General features: G+C 42.1%; 1 protein-coding gene across 1 annotated transcript in view; it reads right to left on the bottom strand.

Annotated features, from left to right (window-relative positions):
• Nucleotides 1-8,691, bottom strand: part of PLEKHM3 (pleckstrin homology domain containing, family M, member 3) — a 168,084-nt gene extending 159,393 nt beyond the window's left edge. Inside the window, exon 1 of the mRNA XM_004674343.2 lies at nucleotides 8,584-8,691. The gene's annotated coding sequence lies outside the window, so the exon portion shown is untranslated. The remainder of the gene's footprint in view (nucleotides 1-8,583) is intronic.
• Between the last annotated feature and the right edge of the window lie 18,039 nt (nucleotides 8,692-26,730).

Below are 26,730 nucleotides of genomic sequence, written 5' to 3'. Positions count from 1 at the left end.
CGCGGGGGTTACAATCGAGATGGAAAAAAAAATGTGCAAAATGATGTAAAAATAAACTTTGTAATAAATAAAATTAAAAAAAAAAAAGAACCAATCACAGAAAAAGTCTGCTTCCTTTGCCTATGTGCACACAAATAGCTGACTTCCTTTTAGAATACCCCCCTTAACAGTTTGGGGTCCCTGGTTACCTGTGGTCATGTGCTAACACTATTATACTAACCTCTCTTAAAGCAAACTGCAGAGGACTCCATGAATATGGATGGAAAAATGATAAATGTGGAAAAATATTTGTAATAGAATAAAACAAAATAAGATTGTTCTTATAACTCTTAAGCCAGGACCAACATTAAGAATAGTCACAGCTAATATTTACTGAGTACTTACTAAAAGACAGCCCTCATGTTATGTGCACAACAACCTATGTGAGAATTGTTATTATTAATACTCTACAGATAAGGAGATTGAGATTTAAAGAAATGAAGCATCATGTGCAGAATAATACAGCAAAGAGTGGAAATAAGATTCTAAAATGCTCATACAGTTTTGTATGGTAATTAACAGCAAATTAAATACTCTGAACTAATAGAGCTAAAATGTTACATACATGGTGCTTTAAATTTTAGTGTCATGTTGTGGGGGTGGAGTGGGGAATGGGATCAAAAATGGGGGGGTAAGGGAGGGAAATGCATGGGACTATGGTGGTGGCACACGGGTGATTTGGTGATGGGAAACCCGCGGGGATTACAATCGAGATGGAAAAAAAAATGTGCAAAATGATGTAAAAATAAACTTTTGTAATAATTAAAAAAATAAAAATAAAAGAAAAAAAATAAAAAATAAATTTTAGTGTCAAACACCAGAAACTTTAAAATTTATTTTTAAATGTTTGTTAATCTCATGACTCAGAGAGTTAGTTGCTAAATGTCTTATACCCAGGGGAAGAGTTTACACTTAATTTCCAAAGATCACCTTTGTAGTTCTCCTGTGTAAGTTCTCTAAGGGAATGGTGGATGAGAGGTCCTTGAACAAACACAGTACAAAGCTACTCTCTAAATCACTAACTTCTGTTCTCGTAGTGACTTTCGACACATTACTTGGAATGTCTGTGAGGGTCTAACAACAGTGACTTCATTTAAACCAAACAAGTGCTTTTGCAAATGTTTACATTGTCCAAATTGCAAAAAGCTTTTACTAATGTTTCCCTAAGTCATCATTTTTCATTTAGCCAATAAATAGAAACACTTGTAAAAATGTTTGCTAAAAAAAGCCCTGCAAATAAATGTTTCTGTCAAATGAATGAAAAGAAAATGTTTTCTAATTAGATGTGACTACAGGTAATTCAAGCATATCTTAAGGATTAAGGTATGTCCAAATAAAGTGCTTCTAAAACCACTAAACTTTTTAGGGGATGTGGGGTAAAGTATCAATATACTGAGCTCAAACAAAATGACAGTGATGACCCACAACTTTTAGTCTTGTTTCTTAGGCCTACTAAAAGATGACAGTGTGATCTTTCAGGATCACACTGTGAAAATATAGACATCACAGCTAACCTTTCAGTGGAGGACACTTACCTTTGACCGCAAGTTGTGTAATTAGAAGGCTGAGATGAAGCTCCTGTGAACTACTACCAGAAGTGTGGTTCTGGGGAAGCCACTTGAACCTGAGTCCCAGTTATTTCAATGTAGGTGAAACAAGGATGCCTCTCCTGCCTTCCTCCAAGGCTGCTTTGGAGCCCAAATCAAATGACATAATGTAGTGTTTTGTGAAGACCAAGGCAGAGTCCAGGACACCAATGGGGGGGGGGGGTCTGTGTGGTACTAGGTAAAGGGTCCCTACATTTCCCTTTAATGTCTCATTACAAGTCAAGATCATGGAGATAGTGGTGACAGAAATCGACATAAAAATCCTTGAGAGAAGGCTTTAACCATTCTGGGGTTCCTCCTGCATTGCTCCCAACAGCCTGACTTGTTGCACATCAGCTATCTTTCTGGTTGCTGGAAGCAGAAGGATTCAACAGTGGAAGATGAACAATGCTCAAAAACATCTCTTCAATGAGGAAAAAGCCAAGTAAACCCTCACATGCCCCCCCCAGTTCCTCAATAGCTACAATATTTCCCCCTTTTCCTTTTTTCTTGAAAAAAAAAAAAAAAGCACACACACACAAACATGTTCTTTAGGCTTCCTAACTCCACTTCTCACTACCTATGCATCTTCCCCCTAGAAGCACTCTGATTCAGTCCCAGCTGGCACTGCACAGTCAATAGTCACCAACAATTCCTTGCTGTAAACGGGGAAACTTCCCCCCCGACATCTGACTCACCTCTCAGCAGTATCTGACCTATGAACACCCACTCTTTGCACTGCTCTCAGGAACACATCAACAGCCTCTTCTGGTATTTCTTTGTCATCCAGATATCCCTTTCCTTCAGCGCCCTCTCCGAGCACCAATTCCTAGGCCCTCATCAATGTCGATGTCCCTCAGTTGTGTTTAGCGCCTTTTCTGCCTGAGAGACTGCACTCTTGCTGCAGCATCAACTACAAGCCTCGTGGTTCAGGAGAAACAAATATTCTGCTGAGCTCCTGACCCACATATCCTTCTGCCTTGTGGATGTCCCCTCCCTCCGAATATGCACTAAACCGAACACTGTCTTACCTTTAACCTCTCCCTGCTCTTGGCTTTTACTATCCATACAGAGAAGGCATCACCACCTGCCCCAAGGATGAACATCATCCTTGACCCTCCTGGCTCCCTCGCAATCACTCCCAACAGCAAGTCATATTAATTTGGCCTCTGTGGGCTCTACCAAGTCTGCCCATTTCTCTCCAGTCTTCCATGAATTCAGACACATTATCTAGTCTTCTTCCCACCAGTCTTGCTCTCCTCTAACTCTCTGATCACACTAGCCAGGAGGATTTCTACAGTTGGACCCCATTATATTCTGCACAAACTACAGACTCCCTAGCACCTCATGCAGAGCTCATGGCCTCCGACATCCCTAGGGTTCTCTCAACGCTCTACACACCCCACTCCCGACATACGACCTGGTTAATTCTTCCTCAGCCTTCAGGTCTTTGTTGGGTCGTCACTCTGATCCACTTTGGACTCCCTCTTATGTGTTGAAGGTTTTATTCCTGGCTCCAAATAAGGAGCTGTGTGCTTTGGCACAAAACAAGTGCTCAATTCTCACTCGTTTAATCAATGAATCCCCGAGGGTAGAAGGCAAGATGTTCTGGGAACGTGAAAGTGCTGATAAAAATGGACCAGGAACACAAGGGAGATCATTGAGCTTAACTTCCCAGAGTGTAAATCTGACATTTTCTAACCTGTAATACATGTTCCCTGTTCTGTGACAGAAACCTACACTTACACATTTATAATCTACAGATGGTGAGGTGAAATGGATAGTTAGCTGTTTCACAAATAAATCCACAAGTAAACTGGGTAATGCAAACTGGGTAGTTTGTACTTAATTATAAATTAGTTATACTAATCAAGACAACTGGACAAATACTCAGAAATGTGCCATATAATCAGAGGATCCAATGTGGACTCAAATGAACAGTGAATGAATGTATGAAAACCAAACAAAACGTTAATGAAAACAGCATGCCTGACATCTTAACACAATGGTCTCTCTATTTTGATTTTACTTTTTGTTCATAACTCAATTGCCTTCAAGATTAATTATACTTATGAACCAAATAAAGTTCTCACCTTATGGTCAAAGCTTATTGTAAAATCAATCAGGATTAGCTTTAGATTTTCTTAAATGCAGCTATTATGGTCCTTGGTCCAATCTGGCTTTCTCAGTCAAAACATGCAGGGTATTTTGTTTTTGTTTTCTTGCAAGTGGTTCCATATACATCACAGTTCTTGTTTTCTACTTGTATTATTAAGCTGGGTTAGAGCCCAAAGTCCAAAACTCATAAGGTTGAAGGGAAATTGTATGAGTTGTTTTTTTGTTTGTTTGTTTGTTTTTATTCATACAGAACTGGGGTACAGGCCAGAGATGCGGAGGGTGAGAGAATTCACCAGGGACAGAGTGGGGAGCAGAACAGGCAGATCGACGAAGTGCACTGCTGAGGGGTGCAGCAGGAGGGTCAAGAGAGGTCTGCCATGCCACGTGGTCACCTCCTGGGCAGGCGGGGATCGAACTCATGCGGAAGTGGCTTAAGCTTCTTAGTGCAGTGCTTTAACCCGCTGCGCCACCAGGGAGGGCTATATGAGTTTTTTTTTTTAACTGTCTTTTTGTCAGATCCACAATAAACAATGAGACAGAGTGAACATAATATATGGAATTTCATACTCACTTCATACTCAATTCTCTGAATTTTTGGCCTCTACTAGCAGCTCCAAGATAGATTACAATTTAGCTACTTATGAAACAAGTACCAAATTCATTCTAAAAGGAAAAAGAAAAAAAGAACAACCCCATCCCAGACATCCCTCCATACCTCTGGGGTTTTTTTGGTTTGTTTTTTAAAGGGGTTGACATTTCCCATGAGGAAAACCAGCATTTGACTATTGGCCAACAGGCAACAGAGACTTTTTGTACTTCTCTATAGTGTGGGAGGATCATGCAAGTTAGAAAAAAGAAAGTCTATGGGAAAACCCCCCAGCAGGCCTGGGGATCCTAGAAACTGTCTGGAGATTGAGAACCCTAAAATATCTGACCAAATCATCTAACTTGTTCTAGGTTCCTACTAAACAGGGCTTCAGGAGCCAGTCGCTGAAGTAAAACTCATTAACTGTCTGCTTCTTAAATACGTAAGTACATTACTTTACCCCAAGTCTCACAGGAAGCTTGCACACAAGCTTAAATAGGACCAGAGTATGTCTCTATCAGATAAACGTTCAATCAGGATTAGCTTTGGATTTTCTTAAATGAGCTATTATGGTCCTAGGTCCAATCTGGTTTTCCCAGTCAAAAAACGCAGGGTGTTTTGTTTTTGTTTTCTTGCAAGTGGTTGCATATACACCACAAGTTCTTGTTTTCTACTTGTATCATTAAGCTGGGTTTAGAGCCCAAAGTCTACAACTCATCCATTTACATGAAAACCAAGACTTTTAATGAAAATTCAACCATGAACTTTCTTTTCTGTTACTTCAGTATGATATTCTGAATCCTCAACCATAAAGTTTTCATTAATTACCCAGTTGAGAAATGTATCCAAGTACATTTTCAATCTTTCTAACAAAAGCATTGTATCCTCTTCCTAGTTTTTCTTAAACAAGCACTTCAGACACTATTTATGGATTGTTGTTTTCGCCATTATTCACAGGGCAATGTTTTAGGTTTACTGTATCCCCTATGGCACAGAGACTTAATAGCTTTTAAAATAGCATCTGTTGACTGTAGTGATTATCAAAATGTACTACATGCTCATTGTTTAATGTTTGGAAAATGCAGAAAAAATGTAAAAGGGAAAATTAACAATGCCTATTACAATGAGAAAAAAAAAAAAAACTACCACATGGAGGCCCTCTGGCTCCTTTCTGATTTGGGTAGATCTTTTTTTTTTCTTAGAACATAGTGGAAAGCATGCTATGGTACATTTCTCTACCCTGTTGCCCCCATATTCAGTAAACACCTTTCTACACTTAGGATTCTCATAAATATTTGTCTAAATGTCTGTATGACACCATATCTTTTGCTACCATAATTTATTCTGTTCTTGTGTTGTTGGGCACTAAGATTATTGCTAATATTTGACCTTTCTAACCAAAGCCATATTAAGCTTTTTTTTCAACATTAACGTTTTTTAAAGATTGATTTATTTATGCATACAAAACTGGTGTACAGACCAGAGGTTCAGAGGTGATGAGATGATTCATCAGAGACAGAGTGGGGACAAGAACAGGCAAATCAACGAAGTACACTACTGAAGCGAGCAGCAGGCGAGACAGGTCTGCTGTGCCATGTGGCACACGTACAGGGTGGGAATCGAACCTGCACTGAGGCAGCTGTGGCCAGCTTGCAGTGTTGTGTCCTAACCCTTTGGGCCACCAGGGAGGGCCCCTCAACATTAACTTTTAAGCTATTTTTCACACATTTCTTTGGCTAGATTGAGATTGAGTTAGTGGGAAGAGGAGAAGAAGCATTAGTGAATCTTTTCAGACATTTGGTCAAGTTGCTTTTCAGAAAGGTTACTGAACCTTCACAGGTTCAGTGTCTGCTCCACCGTGCATTAACTGCTGTAGAGAATTACAATTTTTAAACAGCTATGCAAATTTAAGGCCTGGAAAACATGATACCTTGCTATTGTTTCAACATTCATTTTTTGATTAAAGGAAAGAAAATGCATTCATATGTCAATTAGTCATCTCATTTTCTCTTCCATAGTCTGTTCCTACCTTTTATCCATTTTTTGCCCAACACTAATGCAGTCTGTGTCAGTTTCCTAGTGCTATGTAACAAATATCCACCAACTGAACAGTTCAAAACAACATCTATTTATTATTATACAATTTTGAAGGCAAGAGTTCAGGTGGACCTGATTGGGTTCTCTGTTCAGGGTCACTCTCACAGGGTCAAAGTCAAAGTGAAAGCCAAGTGGTGCGATTATCTAAAGACTCTGGTAAAGAATCCAGTTTCAAGCTCACAGGTTGTTGGCAGAATCTAATTCCTTATGGCCCTAATTCTAAAGCTCCAAATTCGATGTTAGGTCACCCTCAACAATTCTAGGGCTCCTCATTCCTCAGGACTTCCCCTGATCTTTCTCAAGCATCCCCTCCATCTTCAAAATAGCAATGGTTTGCTGAGTCCTTCTCATCCTTGAAATAGCTCTTGATTTCCCCAGCCAGAGAAAGCTCTCCACTTTTAAGGGTAGCTGTGACTAGGTTAGGCCCACACCAATTATTTCCTCTTTTAAACTTAACTACACCAGACAGCATATCCAAGGGATGGATATGTTCACACATTCTAAGGATGAGGACAGCCATTTTAAGTGAAGAGGCACTTTTAGAAGTTTGGCTGTCACGTATTCTTAGGTGTTCTTTCTTATAATTTATTTGCACTCTTTATGATAGTAGGCCTTAATTACACGATTTGTGAAATAAATCTTAGTGACAGTTGCCAGAAGTTTCATTTTCACAATGTAAATGCAACTGTAAAAGGGACTGCTGTGTGCTAACATTTTTAATAGATAATGTTGCTAACAACAGCATTTTTTAAAAGTGGGGAATTATGGGGAAGTACAGAGAATACAAAATTTACCATGTTAGTAATTTTTAAGTGGCCTGTTCAGTACTATTAAGTACATTCACTTTGTGATCAATCAAATCTCTAGAACTCTTCATCTTGCAAAACTGAAATGCTATACTCACTCAAATTTATATATGTTTTACCATTCTCACCTCACCCCTCCTCAGCTCCTACTGAGCTGACACCCTACTGTCCTACTACTGGTATATTTTTGCTAACAAACATGCAGACAGCAGCTACTACTTGCACTGAATAAAGTATTGTTTATATATTAACTCAATCATCTTAATAACCTTATGAGATCACAACCATTATCATTCCCATTCTACAGATTAATTAAACTGCCTAAGGTTACACAATAAAACTCTGAACTGCCTTTGTAGTTCTTCTGATGACCCCATGAACTCATGAACTATTACATGGTGAAAAATTTACTGTAAAGACAAATTTATCAGGCATTCATATTACTTCTTTGATGTGCATGACTTAAAAATACTTTTTTTGTGCAACTTAGCTTAATATTCTTCTACTCCTAAAAGTTAGAATATGTAACCTTTAAGAGACTGCACAGTTAAGCTATTAGTAAAACAAAAATAGCCTTCCGTTTTATTTTGGGTGTCCCAATTATAACTTACTAGTGGTATTTTATAATAAAATGCATTATGTATGAGTGACTATAAATCACAATTCTTTGACTACTGAAAGTAAAACAGTAAAGAAAAAAAGTCAGGTGTTTATCTAAGAAAGGAAAATGAAAGAAGAAAATTTACAACAACATAGCTCAATTTGGTAAGTTCGAGTATGTTTTGCTTTCTGCAAACTCTACATGCAGACCAGTTTCACTGTCACTCACCTGCATGTCTCAGTAGCAACTGATTTCAGAAATGGATCTGAACTCTCCTTATCCTAATTTTTTTAGCTTAGTAATTCTCTAACAAACAACAAAATCATGCTTGTCATCACATAGTGTCACTTACTATACTTAAAAATAAATGGAGTCAACAGAAAGAACAATCACTCTGGGAACCCAAGCCTGATGTGAGTTAAAAGCTCTGCCGAGTTTTGGTTTCTAAGGCGGGAGGGGGTGGGGTAGGACAGCTAAAACAACGCAAAGATAGAATTGGCTATTTCAACTGCTTTCTACTTATGTACCTCATTCAAAAAAATAAGCTGACAATGCACCGTGTAACCTTCCCCTCACTCAACATCCCCTGCACGGTAGGGCAGTCTCCAGCATGAAATAAAAACCAGAGCGTGGAAGAAACAGCAAAATCACCGCTCCCCCCGGGAGCTTCTCTGATATTTACAACGCTGTCATCCCCGCACCCTTCCCCCACTGGCCGGCCAGGCAGCACAGAAGACGACAGACGCTTACCCGGCCGCCGGCTGCTCCTCTCCCTTCACCTGCGGGGCCTTCCGTTTACTCCTGGCCGGGGCTCGGCTTCGGCAGCCCGCCCGCCCCACGGTGACAGCCGGTCTCAGCCTGGCCGCCGACCATCCCCGCCGGGCTTTCTGTTTACAGGCGCATCTCGCGGTCCTGCACTTAAATGCTTCCCCACCAGCAGCCGGGGAAGCGAGAGCCGGACACACAAGGTTCCAGGCCTCGAGGACACGACGTTCCAGCGCGAGGCACCGCACAGAGGCCAGGTCAGGCCAGGCCAGACCGCACCCGCCAGGCCTCCTTACCTCATTGTTTCCTTACACCAGATTGTAACGCACGCATTCTGCAAATACTGACTTCTCATTGCTCCTCCCAGCGCCAGAATGGATGTTTGCAATTCAGAAATTTCGCTTGGATGGAATCCGTTTTGAGCAGTTCCCTTGCCCATGAAAATTACGCAGAGAAGTTCTTTCTGAAAATAGGACTACTGGATTCTGGAGATTGTGTCTCATTTCAGATTTGGAGCGGCACGAAATTCACTTTTCACTTCCTTTTCATGTTGCAGCCAGTCGGTGGAAGGGGGATGCTTGGATGCTTGGCTTGACGGTTTTCCACCCAAATTTGAATTTTCATCAAAAAAAAATAGAGGTGTGTGTGTGTCCATGTGTTCGCATGAGCACAGGAGGATGTTCCTTTGTGACACACCTCCCACCCTACCCCACAGTGATTTACCCACTTTGCAAGAGGGTGCTGCTCCAGCTACATGGACCTTCTGAAGTTACCCACTGTAGACTCTCTCCATAGTAGCTTCTTTTATAGCTATGTCCTCTATGTGTAATTACACATTTATGTATTTTACTGGCTTTGTCACGGTCTCTTCTACAAATTCCCTAAAGGCAGGGACTAGTTCAGTTTTACCATCACAGTGCCCAGTATATATATATATATAAGAATGAATGAATGAGTACAAGTACCCAAAAATTTCTCAAAGGAAGCCAAAAGAAGCAGTATGATGGGAATGGGAAAATGTAATACCCCCTTATTAAAAATATTAAAAAAATAATTTTTAGAAATACCTCCTTTGGTTGTTGTTCAGCATTTAATTCTTTTTAACCCTGCTATTTGAGGTACATTTCCTTTGAATACAATGTTCTCTTTTGCGTCAGATTTCCTCTGAGGAGCGCTCTCACCCCACTCCATCCCATGAGTCTAACGTCTTGTTCTTTAGGAATAGTTGATGTCATACTTCTCCTGGAAACAGAGGAAAAGCCTGTGCGTTTTATGCACACTCAGAGAAACTCATGTCTCTCTATACATTCACTCATCATATTGTGCTAAAAATCATCTATATAGTCATCAGTCTTTCCAGACCAGTGATTCTCAAAGTCCATTATGTAGCAGAATCTTTGAGAACAGTGTTTCTCAAGCTTGAAAGTGTAGGGATTTTGCAAAAATACAGATTCCGGTTCAGTAGTTCTGTGGAGAACACTCTACATATCTAACGAATAACCAAGAATTGCCACAGGGAAAAACCATCAGATGCTTGTTTAAAATGCAGTTTCACCCACAGGTTTTGATTCTGAAGCTCTATGACAGGACTCTGAATTCTGTGATTTTCACAAGTGCTTCAATGTGCTTCTAATATAAACAATCAATGAACTACTCTTTGAGAAAACCTAAGCCAGTCTGTGAAATCTGAGGGCAGGGTTCCTGCCTTGTCATTATTTTTACACTATGCATTAAGTATGGGCTGTAGCACATAAAATTCGTTCAAGAGCCACATTTACAGAATGACTAAATTGACTCACTAGCACTAATACAAAGGGATGAACCCAGGAGAGAGATGACAAGTCCAAGCTGAGAAATCTCAGCAGGCAGCTGCTGACTCATGGGCCTCATTTAGGCGGCAGGGGACATTTTGTTACATAAATTTAATATATTTAGGTTCATGTCTCCCTTTAAAAAGCTATCTGCGGCCCTCCCTGGTGGCGCAGCGGGTTAAAGCACAGCACTGAGAAGATAAAGCCACTTTCGCATGAGTTCGATTCCCACCTGCCCCGAGGTGACCTCATGGCGTGGCAGACCTCTCCTGACCCGCCCGCTGCTCCCCTCAGCAGTGTGCTTCGTCGATCTGCCTGTTCTGCTCCCCACTCTGTCTCTGGTGAAGCCTCTCACCGCCCCTGAGCCTCTAGCCTGTACCCCGGTTCTGTATGCACAAAATAAATAAATCTTTAAAAAAAAATTAAAAAAAAAAAAGCTATCTGCTACTAGCAGCCCTACCACCTTTTTAAAAATAGACTTTTTTAGAACAGTTTTCAGTTCATAGAAAAATTGAGCAGAAAGTACAGAGAATTCTCACATACCTGCTGCTCCCACACACACAACGTCCCCGCTGTCAACATCCTGCACCGGTGGGACATGTGTTATAGTCTATGAACTGCACTGACACATCATTATCAGCCAAAATCTAGAGTTTACTTCAGCGCTGCCATCTTTTCAAACTTTTTATATGCTGATATTCAAAAAGGCCTATCTTTAAATAGTTAGAGTTATTTGAACATGAAGTGGAAAGAAACTTAGGAGGTGATCTGGACCAACCATTATCCACAACTGTTTCCTTACTTTAAAGCTTTTAATTGCCTGGATTGTCAGAAAGAGTTCAGACTTCCTAACTTGATACTCGAGGCACTAGCACATTGGCCTCATCCCAGATAGCTCACACAGAGTTGCGCACCTCTCTATGTTTCACTCTGTCATGGTTCTTACTTCCTTTGGGGAACTGTCCCTGCTTCTAAGTCACCGGGCAGGCATGTGACTCAGCCAAAGTCCTCCCCTGAAAATGTTGTATGTGAAGCAATGGGAGAGAGGTGGGGGCTTTCCTAATGGGTCACGGGACTAAAAGGATGTGAACTGTCCGTCTTGAGGGCCATCTTCCCTACCAATTGGAAAATACCTTTCTGCAGAAGTAGGCAATAAGTAGCAGTGGAGAGTCAACACCAAGAGGTAGAGGAGATTTTGTGTAAGGAAAGCAGGAAGTGTGGGGGGTGGGGGAGGAGTAATTGCTGATGACTGTTTTCAGTCTCAAAATTTCTTCTGCTCTGAAGTTAACCCACCTGGTAGACTTAGAGTTTTATTATCAGTAAGTTTCTGCTGACTTAAGGAAGTTTGGCATTTACAACTGAGAACCTCTTGACTAATATGCCATCTTTCCAGAATTGTCCCCTGCACAGTCCTTTCCTCCCAATACTCCAGACTCACATTTTTAAAACCACTTCTGGATCCTCTTCCTTCCCCATTACCCTGCCTTAGGATGCCTCCATCTCCAGAAGGGTAGCCTTGTCTTATCTTTGCATTTTACATGGTCACGAGTAAGTCATCTCAATAAATATTTGCAAAAACAAAAGGAAATGCCAAATGACATACAAGGAGATTTTATTATTCTAACACTTCATTACATAGTTTCCTTTTAGCCTTCATTTACTAAATTAACGGTCAGACCAGGTTTCAATAAAACAATAGTGTCTTTCAAGAAATGAGACAATAGTCTCATTTAAAATTTGTGTAAGCTTAGTAAAAAATGTAGTACTACTTTAGCTTAAGAATTGCAAGCCAAAAATATCTCATTACATCCTTCCAAATATATGCCCAAGTAAGTTGACTAGGATATTCAATGAGAGCATAAAATGTGATTAGTTTGTCAACTTGGGTAAATTAAAAGCATTTGAGGTGCTGAATATTAAAGATATAAATGGAGCCACTTGTTGAAAGTGTAAGCAAGAATTCTATTTATCTGGTCAGCACCCACATAACTAAATCCATTGTTAAAATATTAAAACAATTCTGTACAAGTTGGTAATGAGCATCTGTCCCTAAGTTTCCTAAGTGCCCAAGTCCCTTTCCAAGGAGTTCTCTCCCTACCCATCCTAAGATCTAACACCCAGATGTTAATACCTCATATTATTTTGCTAGCATGGGTAACGATAGGACCTTAAGTTTTGCATCAGGCCCAGGATTCTTTCTGGTTAGTTATGCTCAGACCATACACATTCTTAAATCTTTTGACTATCAACCTACAAATGGGTTAAAAAAAAAAAAGAGTGGAAAGTCATCAGCAAAAACAAAATAGTCTATTATTCCCTACCCTCCTATCTTATACTGCAAGTATTAGAGTTTTAAAGAAAAACATATTTCATTGGGCATCTTAAATGGCGTTCATTCTGGTCATTTAATAAGCATGTACAATTGGAAGTTAAAGTCCTCTAGGTAAGGGGTTCCCGTGTTGTATATAATGGCTATTACTAACCAAGAAGTATATTGCAAGCTTACTTTCAAGAGAATGGTCCACAGAGCTAATGCCTGTAAAAGGAAGATTCTCAATCTTGATGTGGGACACAACCTTTTTTTTATATATGATATTTTCTCAATTTTCATCAGGGAGCAACCCTACCATTCCTGCTAAAATGCCCATTCAGTCTGCAGAGTGTAAACCTTTTATGGCATTGAGAGTTGTTGGAAGTTGAGACCTCTGGAAAGGAGGGCAGGGTTTGAGAGTTCGGCGTGCAGGAGTGTCCTCTCCCTCAACACAAGTATGTGGGAGGAAGTGGAAGCCTAACAACAGACAGCTCTGAGCCCCAGCAACAACTTCAGCTAGCCCTAAGACTTCTGTGATAGTCCCATCCTTCAGGGACTACAGAGGAATCCTGTGTTAGATAACAGTGGTCTGTTGGTGAACTCTCTGAAAAAAACAGAAGTCCAAATTCGGTGTGTTTGCCATTGTCATTGAGCATGGAGTTGGAGATGTTCACATCAGCAGTGGCTACTTCTGCACAGTTCTGGAAGACCAGGCCTTTGTTCTCCCATGCCCATTAGCCAAGGACTTCGGGCATCTCTGAGAAGGGCATGGCCTTGGGCAAAGCAGCTTTGTGCAGATACGCCCCTCAAGGGGCCCAATCACTTAAGCAACTACTGACTGTACCCCAGGACCTAGGCCAACATATAGATTTGGATAGCTCATTACAGAATCTACCATCCTTGTTCTGGAAAACGAGTTATCTGCCCACTCAGCTGTCAGTCAAGAATCTAAGTCATGAATAATCATTCAATATAGAACTGATACATAAACATATGGAAAGGTTTCCAGCTGTCCCAAACAGTAAGTAGCCCAAAAAAAAAACACAGAAGAAACTGCAGAAGTTCAGAAGATTAAAAAATAGAACTACTCAGATCTACCTCTAGGAAGAAGAGGGGATTGAGCCTGTCTTGAAGAATGAGTAGAATTGAGACAGCAAAAGAGAAGAGACTGAATAGCAGTTGTATTGTCTTGTGGTTAAAATCTTAGCTCTAGTGCTATTAGACTTTGGGTCTTGCACAAATTACTTTAATTCTCTGTGCCTCAATTTCCCTATGAGTATAATAGGAATATGTTGGTCGTTAAATTATCTACCTCCAGATGTTGTTGTAATAAGTTAATTTGCAGTAGGAGTTTACAATACTGCTTGGCACCAGCATGACCTCAGTTAAGCTGTTATGGCCTGGAGGTAAACATCAAGATTCTACATTGCGTAATAGGAAATACAGACCAAATATAGGGCATATAAAGACATACATAAGGCATATAAAGACCAAAGTTTCTTTTCACTAGAACTGGGTGGGCACAACAACAAAAAACTAAATGGATCCCCTCAACTTGCCAGCCTTGTCCAGCACTGTGAGTTCCCACACAGTATCTGTAGACACCTCAGCTGCCTTGTCCTCATCCACAACTTTCGCAGCCAGTCACTGCTCAGACCTCTGAGGACACAGGCCCCATGAAGACAAGCCCCGGCACGCTCCTGGCTTTCAGGGCAAGGAATACTGAGTCCCAGATCCCTACTCTAAAAGGAAATGGCTCCAGGTAGCCACATTTTGGCTTGTGAGAGAGGCCTTTGGAGAAGGACACAAAACAGAGCCCAGGTCAGCCCTGGCCTCTAGCTCTCTGGACAGTTCTACAGGGAGTAAGTCCCTCCAGTGCAATGTTCCATCTGTAGCGCTGTTAGGAATATAACACAGTAATTATGTCCTAAGAGAAACTATCTTAGGATATGGGACCAGGGTTACAAAATTATGATCCTTGTCACAATATCTGGGATCATTAATTAGCATATTAAACGACTTCTTCCTTACAGCACTGAGCACCATGATGGCCCATTGTAGGGCCATTTGTCTAATGAACAAATTATATTTGTAGAGTCCAAGAACAAATAATATTTGTGGATTCCAGTTGATTCCAGAATTCAATTTGTTTTCAAGGATGATTTTTAAGGTTTATTTTTATTAAGAATATAAATTTTTTAAAAAGATGTATTTATTTATGCATACAGAACTGGGTACAGGCTAGAGGTGCAGGGGTGGTGAGAGGATTCACAGAGACAGAATGGGGAGCAGAACAGGTCAACTGATGAAGTACACCACTGAGGAGAGTAGCGGGTGGGTCAGGAGAGGTCTGCTGGGCCATGTGGATCACTTCCTGGGTAGGGATTGAGCCCCTTCTGAAGTAGCTTTAGCTTCGTAGTGCTGTGCTTTAACCTACTATGCCACCAGGGAGGGTCCCCCCCAAAATAAAATTTAACTGAAGCTCCAGGGTTGTCCCTGAGAACTGGATTCTCTTTCCTTTCTTTTACAACCCAAAACTCCTCATCCCATCTCCTGATCACCAGAAGAGCTTCCAGTTTCTCAGTCCTTTTCACGAGAGCTGGAGTCATTGCTATATAAGAGCCTAGTGCCCCAAACGTGGAGCTCTTCAATTCCTGCAGGAGGAGACCTTATTTCACACATTTTTAAAATTTCACACATTTTAACTACAATACAAATGAAAGGTGTTACTCAACAGCTAGGTTGTTAATGGTGCATGTACCAGAAACCAACATCTCTCAGATAATTGTTCTTAACTTCATGCTTTTGAAAATAAATAACATCAGAAATTTAAATTAAATTATAGAGAAGGAAACCTCCACCTCCCAGCTGTTTACAGTCATTAAAATGAAAGGTAGCTCAAAGTTAAAGGGAGTGAGATCTGACTGAAGATTCATTGTAGTTTACCCAAGTAGATTATTTGTCAATGGGGGCTTTCTAAAACCAGAAAATGGTTCTTTACCCTATTCACTGCAGTATAATCATTCTTCCCAGGAATTCTTCCTAGGAGTGATCAAATAATGTGTGTGTGTGTGTGTGTGTGTGTGTGTGTGTGTGTGTGTGTGTAGTGGGAGGGACTTTGCGATGTTCACTGAGGTGTACATAAGTCACCCCCCTGTACTTGTGTAACCGGAGTCTGTTAAACTAGAAATTCGAAAGAATTTTAGAAAGACAACTTGCTTCTATTTGGGAACAGCAGATACAATCTGGGGGTCCAGAATGCAGGTTAGAAACCCAAAAGGTGTTTGCAGAAGGGGCAAAATCCAGTGGTTCTTTTTTTAAGATTTATTTATTTGTGCATACAGAACTGGGGTACAGGCCAGAGGCTCAGGGGCAGTGAGAGGCTTCACCAGAGACAGAGTGGGGAGCAGAACAGGCAGATTGACGAAGTACACTGCTGAGGGGAGCAGCGGGCGGGTCAGGAGAGGTCTGCCGCGCCATGTGGTCACCTCCGGGGCAGCAGGCGGGAATCGAACTCATGCGGAAGTGGCTTTGGCTTTTCAGTGCTGTGCTTTAACCCGCTGCGCCACCAGGGAGGGCCAAAATCCGGTGGTTCTTATAAACGAAAAAGAAGGGTGAGGTACCGGAGGGTGAGGTAATGGGAGGTGGAGGGGTCACGAGGTAAATAGTTAGGTGGGGAGTATCACAAAGTAAAAGAAAGTAAAAGTTAACTTGCTCCAACAACACTTTTATCAGTCTTTTCAAACAGAAGATCATCATTCTTGCCTTCTTGGAATGCAGGCAGTTTGGCCTAGTATATATGAGACAATTCCTCTGATAAGACTTCCCAGAACTATTTAAAAATGGCTCCAGTTATGTCAACTTTTCACGAGTCATGCTACTTGTGACTATCGGCCTATTTCAAACTCAGTTTGTTCAAAGACAATGGAATCTGACACTTCCTGAACCTGTGAAGAGCCCTCCAGACAAAGATGGGCAAAAGAGTATTCCAACCAGATTTGATTCTCTACAGTGTTTCTGAATGTTACCATATATATTTTTATTACAAATCTGCCCCTGTTAGAACATAAGACACTGTCCTATGTTTTGCTCAGAGCAGTTGACATGTGGTGGAAAGATGTTATCTTCTCTGCATATACTGTGGTTTGGGACTTGAAGATCTTATAGGGCAGGGAAATGTTTCAGATCACATCCTAAGAAAAATGCTTTTTTTTTTTAAAAAAAAGACTTATTTATTTATTCATACAGAACTGGGGTACAAGCCAGAGGTGTAGGGGTGGTGAGAAGCTTCACCAGAGATAGAGTGGGGAGCAGAACAGGCAGACTGACAAAGTATGCTGCTGAGGAGAGCAGCGGGCAGGTCAGGGGAGGTCTGTGCCATGTGGATCACCTCCAGGGCCGGGCATTGAACTTGCACTGAAGCTGCAGCAGACAGCTTGCAGTGCTGCATCCTAACCCAATGCGTGCCAGGGAGGGCCTGGAAAAATGCTTTAAAAAAAAAAGATTTATTTTATTTATTTATGCATAGATGATCTAGAGTATAGGCTAGAGGTGCATAGAGGTAAAAGGATTCACCAGAGATATGGGGAGCAGAATGGATGGATCTACTGAAATACACTGCTAAGGGGAGTAGTGGGTGAGACAGGGGAGGTCTGTTGCACCATGTGGGTCAGCTCCCTGGCTGGGGACCACACTTAGGCCACAGTGGCTGGCAATAGCTTGATAGTGCTGAGACTTAACCCTTGCACCAGGGGGGAGCCCCCTAGAAGAAATGCATAGTAAATGAAAATGAAAGAAACCTTCTTCAAGCATTGGAGAGGTTCCCTGACCATTTTCCAGAATAGAGTTTCATCCAGTCGATGACCTAATAGACCCAATATATGATCCCTGGGAAGAATGGGTTTGTATGGAAGGGAAGACAAAAGCAACATTCATTATGATCCACCCATAACCTGAGCTTCTGAGCACACACACACACAAACATACACTCATTGGCACACAGACACACACAGAGTTCGCTATTCTTCGGCTAATGGGATTGGCACCGCTTAAGTAGACTGCTAGGTCATTGTCTGCGACCACAGCAAGAGAAACATTATTTAAAGGCCATTCAGACCCTAAAAGAAGCGGCTGAGCAGAGTAATTATCAGAGACTCTCCATTAACTAGGGCATCTTGCTCTTTGTCTGAGTTGGTTTAATAAGACCCACTAATGGGACTGTGGGGGAGGTGGCATACTAATGCTTCTAAAAAAGACCCTTCTTGGCCCCTTTATTACTGGGGACGGTCTTTAGAGATGCTGACAGTAAAGCCAGACGTTACCATACAGCAAAATGACCTGCACAAAAACTTGGTTTGGATCCCTGCTGCTTAGGATTCAGGTTTTCAAAATTAGGAAACATAGTTGTTTTTTCTTCCTTTTATTACTGAGATGATTTCCCCCACTGCCTTGCTCATCCTTGGCCTTTTGGTTTTGGACAACTTGTCACTGGAAAGAGCAGCACTCAGTGGTGGTTATGCAGAATGACACTCCGTGGTGGTTATGCTGGGCATCTTCTGTAGCTCAATGCTTCTCTGTATTTTCCAGAGATATTTACTCCACTAGAAATTGCCAGTACCATTATTTCTTTTAAAATATGAAACTTGAAGTCAATCACATGCTTACATCTCAAACTTTGGATGGCCACCTGAACTCTAACTGCTGCATTATAATCAACCAGCTTTGCAGTGAAAGCCTCCACCACTGAGCTTTCCTGGAGGTTTGCATGACACAAGGGAAGTCTCATGCATTATTAGTTTCAGCCTGGTAGTGGCCTAAGCTGTCCACTTCTCACTTCCCCTGCCTAACCCAGATCAAGCCTTCCTTTTCTACCTTCCTGATCACTCTATAGTCCTTAGCTGGTCTCTCACCAGCCCTCCCAATGCCATCTCCCTCAATCGCCAAAGTAATTCTTCAAACAGATATCTAAGTATTGCAGCGGTGTCTTTTGTTCATAAGCATTCTTAATCTTATCTGTGAAAACCACAAATGGTCTGATTCTTTTTCTCCAGCAGTATCTTCCATAAGGTTTCCCCCAACTATCTGTTCCAGCCTTTGGAGCTTTGTTCAGTGAATAAACGTTTCATGCCTATTCCTGCCATAGGACCTTTGTACATCTTTCTACCAGGAACAGTTTTTACCCTACAGACCCCACTCATCCTCAGCTCTGAGTTTAGTACTCAGATTTCAGGAAAACCTTCTTCTACTATACTTTCTAGGTTGGTACCTTCTATTTCATACAGTTATAGCACCATCGGTTCCTACTTCACAGTACTTATTAGTACCAAACTTTTACATTTATTTGAATAGTTTTGTATTAATAATTCTCATGAGACTCTATGAGTCACGAGAATAATCATAAAATCTGCAGTAACTATGTCTATTTTTGTGTATCTTTATATTCTCAATGTCCAGTACAAAATCTGCAGTCTGAGTACTTAATAAATACGTGTTATGCATAGTGACTCAAGTTGCTACATCCTACTTCCCCATGCTTGTTTTCAATTTTCAACCAAAGTTTGTTCCCTGAGAGGTTTCCATGACTACTGTATTTGGGAACAACCCATCCACCACATTTTCCCATGTCTGTGCAGAACGCCAGGTCTCTTCTTATGGGATGAAGCCTAATTTTCTAGTTTCAGAGTAAAAATAAAATCACATTCTTATCCCACTGGTGAGCAGAGTTTTATGAAATACACATTTACAAAGTACAAATAGACACATACATGTTTTAATATGGCCTCCTGATTTCTCAAGAACCAGTGGAAGAGAAGAGGGTGTATCACCAGGAGAATCCAGGGTAACAGACCCTCCCACCCCTGACATAGCAACACAGAGATGGGTAGGTGGAATTGTTTCAATTTCTATGGTCCCCAAGAACACTGGGAATGTTCTCTATTGGATGGCTAGGAAAGGGTGGGCCTCACAGGTGCAAAATAGCAGCATGTGTTGAGGGGAAGGGAGTGTTTTGTTGCTAGGGGCTATTCTGGAGAGGAGGACATCAGGCTTCCCTATATGCTGTGTGTACTCTGGATTATACAGAGTGGGACCAGGCATGCAGTGGGTCAAGTAAGCCCAGGGACCCCAACACCCCCTTTACAAAGTTAAAGCTAGGGCCCTCCCTGATGGTGCAGTGGGTTAAAGCACAGCACTAGGAACCTAAAGCCACTCAGCATGAGTTCAATCCCCACCCTGGAGGTGACTCACATGGCCCAACAGACCTCTCCTGACCCGCCCGCTGCTCCCCTCAGCAGTGTACTTCGTCAGTTGGCCTGTTCTGCTTCCCACTCTGTCTTCTGTGAATCCTTTCATTGTTCCTGCACCTCAGGCCTGTACCCCAGTTTTGTGTATATAAATTTAAAAATCTTTACAAAAGTTAAAGCTAGAAGTCAGTTGAACACTTTCATTTCATACATATTGATAGCCACCTACATCCTTACTGCTCTATTATAAGCAAGTTACAGCAGTCAGTCTCAGCTTCACTAATTAAGCAAAGGGTCTGAAAACCAAGGAAAGAAGTATTTTCAGAGCATCTGAGGTCCCATAAAGGAATAGTTCTTTCAAGGTTGGTATGCCCTAGTCCCTTAAATGACACAGTCATAGATTCTAGATGCATCCAAGTTTAGAACCACAGTCAGTAATATTTCTGGAGTTGGAACTAATAAAAGCGACAGCTGCATACAGTCACAGAATTTTTACCCTGCATAAATTACTCCAAAAACTTGTCAACTTCCAAGCCTCAGTTAAGATATACCCTAAGAGTATTTCTTGGCTGTTGTACTTCAAAAGATTCAGAAAACACAAAACTCCTGCCCACAAGGAGCGGGCAATCTAATGAAAGACATCTATGCGCCTCATAAAATAAATGAATCAAAGAAATATAACTGGTTGAGTTCTAGGCCTCTTGACCAGTGCCCCTAAGTGTGTGATCATAGCCTGCAGCACCTTCAGCCCCTGAGAGTATTATTAGAAATGCAAACTTTGGGGCCCAACCCCAATTTGGCCAAATTAGAGTTTGGAGGGGTGGGGTCAAGCAGCATTCATATCTCCCCAGGGGGGGTCTCTATAGGTACTCTATTGAAAAGCATTATCAAAGTGAGAAAAGGGAATCTGAGGGACTGATGTCTGGGGGAAGCCATAACACTTATTCAGAGGCCTGACACTTATTCTGGGCCCCGTGTAGGGCAGGTTGGTATTGGGAACTGTGAAGGGCTCAGGAAAGGCATTCAGGCAGAAGGAATAATAGAAGGAGAAGCACGAGGGGAGTGTGGACAGACTGAAGAGGACAGACTGAAGCACAGAGTCCAGGAGATGTTGAAGGCGAGACCAGATCCTAGAAGGAAACAAGTTTTAGAAAAGACAGCCCACATAAACTATGAATATGTACATGGTCATAAAGGACAAGACATCTTTTGTATAAAAGCAGAAACATGGCACATAGTGTAAAAGCATACAGACCATTTCCTCATGATCCTTTTAAGTGTGTGTGTGTGGGGGGGTAACATTTTGATATGCATTCCCTTAGAAATTTTTCTATGCACTGCCTAATCAACTGTCCCTCACAAAATCACCAGTTAGAACTCTCCTTCTTTCACAACTTTCAAACTTCCTCAGTTTGCTTCACAATCCACTCTCCATAGCTGCATTGCCCTCCCTGTTTGTCGTAAAGATGGTCCCTGCTCCTTTTTAATGACTCAGTAGTTTTGAATGCTTAAGGAGGGATCATTTAATGAAGCTCCATGTTATCACTGTTGGGGCTTATGCTGCCAAGAAGCTGACAATGGGGAGTCTTGGAATATTTGTGTAGACAGTTGTGCAGTGGTGTGCTCAGATTTTGGGGCGATCAGAGGGGTGGAGGCCTGGTGTTCATAGTGGCCTGGCCACTCTTCACTTGGAGGTAGCTTGAGTTCCCTATGTTGACATCTCAACTGATAATCTTTACCTCTATCTTTAAATCTACACGTATGTTTCCATAGATTTACCTATTTCAAAAGTATGTTTGTTTGTTTTTTTAAGATTCATTTATTTATACATACAGAACTGGGTTACAGGCCAGAGGTGCAGGGACGGTGAGAAGATTCACCAGAGACAGAGTGGGTAGCCAAACAGGTCAACTGATGAAGTGCACTGCTGAGGGGAGCAGCAGGTGGGTCCAGAGAGGTCTGCCACACCATGTGGTCACCTCTGGGGCAGGCTGGGATCAAACTCATGTGGAAGTGCCTTTAGCTTCTTAGTGTTGTGCTCAAACCTGCTACACCACCAGGGAGGGCCCTCAAAAGTATGTTTTTAAGAGGTACTCTTCCTAACTCCAAGTAGTCGTTTCTTTCACCTGGTGGTAGAGGTTTTCCCTGTCTTACCCTTCTAGAAGCTGGGATACCTTTATGACCAGAAGCTTCTATCAGACCCTGGCACTGCAGTCTGTGGGGTTCTCATCTAGCATTCTTTCTCCAGAGTTCATCCTTTAGGTCATTTTCTGAAGTAGGAAGGAAATAAGATACCTGAAAATAGATACCTGATTGTGCAAATTTTCAACAAAAATTCATTCCTTTTCTCTTTGAAGATAAAATAAGTAAACATTATGAAGATTGGATGAATTAGGGAACTTCCTCGAGATTAGGTAACTTTAATATTAAATAACTTTGATATTAAAAATGCCACCCAGGAAACCCTTTCCACAACAGTGGTACCAAAAGTATAGAAGGAAGCCTCAGCCCCTCCCCAAGACCATGACAAGGCAAAAGATTTGAAGGCTGAGAAAGTGGAGCTGAAAGGTACCCCCAGCCCCCAGTCCCCACAACACACACACAAAAGACAGGAGCAGTGGCACCCACTTTCTAGTGATGCAAGACGCTGGGGTTCTGGGGGCAACCCAAACATCCTCTGAAGAGCAGCACCAGGAGAAATAGCTTTGCCACTCTGCCCTCATCAAGTTCCACCTGATCCCTGAGTCACCCCAAAGAAGACAGATGATGACAACACATTCCCATTCATTGCAGATGTCAAGACCAGCAAGAACCAGGTCACACAGGCTGGGAAGAAGCTCGATGACTCTGACATGGCCGAAGCCAGTGCCCTGATCACACCTGGTGGGGAGAAAGAGGAGGATCTTCTCAGTCTTCCTGACTGAGGTGCTTTGGATGCTGCCAACAAAATTAGGGTCCTCTTCAGTGAGTGCAGCTGGCTCACTCTAAATATTTATTTTTGCCATTAAAACAAAGCCAGAGCCTATCTGGTGGTGCAGGGGTTAAAGTCTCAGCTCTATCAAGCTATGATCAGCTACTGCAGCATGAATTCCATCCCCACCAGGAAGGTGACCCACATGGCGCAGCAGCTTCCCAATGCTGCGCTTTAACTTGCTGTGCCACCAGGGAGGGCCCCAAAGTTCAGCATCTTCTTAATGGATTGTTCTAATTGGTTGTGCACTCAGGCTGCTGTAACAAAATACCACAGACCGAGTTTCTTAGAAATGACAGGAATTATTTCTTACTGTTTGCTGGGCTGGCTATTGCCAGGCTATGGCACCAGCAAATTCCATGTGTGTTGGGGTCTCTTCCTTAGGAAGTCCTCTCCCTCTTTCCTCATGGTGGAAGGGGCCAGAGCGCTCCCTGGAGTCTCTTTCTCAAGGGCACTAAGCACCTCACTCAGGGCTCCTTTCTCCTGACCTAATCACCTCCCAAAAATCTTACCTTGTAATCCCTCTATCTTGGAGATTATTACCTGTAAAAAAGAAAAAAAAAAGAAATTCTGGACTTCCCTTGTGGCGCAGCGGGTTAAAGCACAGCACTAAGCAGCTAAAGCCACTTCAGCATGAGTTCGATCTCCATCTACCCCGGAGGTGACCCACATGGCGTGGCAGACCTCTCCTGACCCACCCGCTGCTCCCCTCAGCAGTGTACATTGTTGATCCGCCTGTTCTGCTCCCCACTCTGTCTCTGGTGAAGCCTCTCACTGCCCCTGCACCTCTGGCCTGTAACTCTGTTCTATATGCATAAATAAATAAATATTAAAATAAAATGAAATTCTACTGGGCATATTTGAAAGAGCTTATTGACTGTATTCAACTATTCATGAGTTGATAAAAAAGGATCTAGCAGATAAAAAGGAGTTCCTGAGGAGCTGTGTAAAGTGAAAAGCCAACAGGCAGAAATGAACAGGACAAAGAAGTTATAGTAGCAAAGAACTGATTCTTGTGGTAAGTTCACCTTCCTTTAGGGGAAGTCAGTGTTCTATCAGACACACTAGTCCTACTAATGTGGTGGTTCCCGACTGGTTTAAGATTCCTCCTTTAGGAAAAGGTTCAGTGAGTGAGTTAGGTCTCGGGTCTGGAAGGTTTAGGACAGGTGTGTCATTTGAGCCCCTTGTCTCAACTTCATTTCAATGAAAGTTTACATATTTTTCCTGATGGCTTCTTTCATTCCACTTCATGTGGTAATGCCTCTTGGTGAGCTGATCCACTCCTGCAACTGAGCAGATCTTCTTCACCCTGAGGGTGACCCCAGACATGGGGGGGGGGAAGCAGGCGCCATCTTGCCAAGATGATGTTTGGATTTGTTCTAGGATTTGGGCTGGTATTAAATGATTGTGGAGACACTTTGAAGATGCAGGTTGGTATAGCCTGATCAGGAAACAGGAATAATACTGTGATTGGTATCACACTAAATCTTGTCTAGAAGGAAGGCAGACTAGACTGAGGGAAAAATCCAACTGGGAAAGCAACAGGAATCCTTCTCATTAATAAGGATAACAGGATATCTGGGAGGTGATGGCACCAAGATGGAGGTAGAGTGATTCCTGTATTTGCTCCCAAGAGGACCAACAATCCACGGAAGGACATTAAGGCAAGAGCATCTCTAGGATTAGGGTGAGACTACAACAGCCCTTGCTTCTCAGAGACCAACACAAACCACAGCAGCGAGGACACTGAACATCATGCCTAGGAAGCACAAGTTTATCCAAAAAGCAATGGCCAGATTTTTCTTTACAGGTAAAATTATGGAATACTTGCATCCTATGCAATGACCTCGAAATTTTCCCCCATCTGTTACAGCAATATACCCTCTCTATACTCAAGATAGCTCATGGGTACCCAATAACATTTACATAAGGTACATCAAAAAAGAGGGGATCTATTTGGTCATTCTTGTGGTTTGGGCAATATTTGTGTTTTGTCTGTGGTCTGATGTGATTACACAGTAGTCTTGTTCTAACTGTAGTAATAAAATGGACATGCCTTATGTTAATGTGTGAAATTATTGATGTTCAAGAGAACAAGATCTACCTGTGAATAGGTAACTCAGAGGACCAGACTAGTCTCCAGTATCAGATACTACGGGTCTCTCACAAACACTGATGAGGGTCATCCATGCCACTGCATGTGGCTATAGTGTATTCATTTTCATAACTCATTAACATTCTATTCTATACTCACCATAATGTACTTACTTGTATTGCAATATAACCCTATTTGACTAATGCACCATGCTTTTGATGGATGGTTGAGGTGTTTACAGTTCTGTGCTATGATAAGCAACACTTCATCCTGTCACCCCACCAGCCCTCTGAGGTCCCTGATGCTTTAAGTGTGTGCAGTGCATGGTGTAGAATTCATGTCTTAGAGTCACTGCTTCAGTGTTCTTCATTCTCTTCAGAGCTCTACATTTAAAGCGACTAGAACACTCTCTGTTTCTAGGGACCACACACAGTTTCTGCTTCCTTTATGATTGGAGATTCTTGAAAAGCTTAGAATGGTGATGAGTAAAAGTACCAGGAGGATGTCCTTGTGTCTCTCTGGTGGTGCAAAGGGTTAAAGCCACAGCACTATGAAACTATTGAAGCCACCACAGCATGAGTTTGATCCCCCACCATGTGGGGGTCCGGATCCACATGGCTCAGCAGACCTCTTCTGTTTCACACCTGCTCCCCTCAGCAGTGTATTTCAGCAAATCCACCTGTTCTGTTACCCACTCTTTCTCTGGTGAATCCTCTCATTGCCCTCCCCCCATGCTTCTGGCCTACATCCCAGCTCTTGTATGTACATAAAAAACAAAACAAAACAAAACATAACAGGAGATAGAAGAGGGCGCTATTCTGGTCACCTGAGAACACAGAGCCTGAGTGGAGGTATTGACTCAAAGTAAATGAAAACATGAATTCCTGGAATTCCTGGATGAGTTTATGAAGAAGTCCCTGTAATTAAGGTAATGGGCCATGAGTGTCAGGGAAGCCTGTAGGGAATATTGAATTTGAAGTAAGTCTGTGATGGATAGAGAGGAAGGGAACTGGCTGGTCTAAGGAAGAGGCAAAAATGTGGGTCAGTCGTGATAGTGTGCTGGGTAAAGTTGTGGGAGAAAGTACTACAAAGCACCTCCCTGATGGGGCAGTGGGTTAAAGCACAGCACTATGAAGCTACCCACAGCCCCTGCAGAATGAGTTCTATACCCATCCAGGGAGCTGACCCACATGGCATAGCAGACCTCACCTGTCTTGCCCACTGCTCCCCTTGGCAGTGGATTTCAATACATCTGCCTGTTCTGCTCCCACTCTGTCTCCTCTCCCCACCCTTGGACCTCTGGCCTGTACCCCAGTTCTTGTATGCATAAATAAATCTATTAAAAAAAAAGAAAATACTAGAAAGAGAGATTTAGGCCAGATCAAGCCCTGCTCAAAGCCTGAGCTAAGAATGAAGACTTTCTCCCTTGGGAAAGTTAGAAGGCTCTTTGTGCAGGGAGTGACACAATGAAACTAGTGTTGTACCATCAAACGTTTTCTAAGCTAGACTGGACTGAGGTCTGAGTGTGCTGTCCAGACATAACTGAGTTAGAATGGGAAAGAAGCAGCAGGTAGTAGACCCTTTGAGAAGGGAAAATTAGATCTGTAAACTGGCTATTTTATTTAAGGAGGAGAACAAAAGAAGAAAGATTGGTCATTCAGTTAAATATATTGATTGACATTTGCTTTTTTATTTCCAAAATT

This window comes from Condylura cristata, unplaced genomic scaffold, assembly GCF_000260355.1.
Source record: "Condylura cristata isolate star-nosed mole 26May11 unplaced genomic scaffold, ConCri1.0 scaffold00002, whole genome shotgun sequence".
NCBI lineage: Eukaryota > Metazoa > Chordata > Mammalia > Eulipotyphla > Talpidae > Condylura > Condylura cristata.
This window is presented reverse-complemented; position numbering and strand designations above follow the sequence as displayed.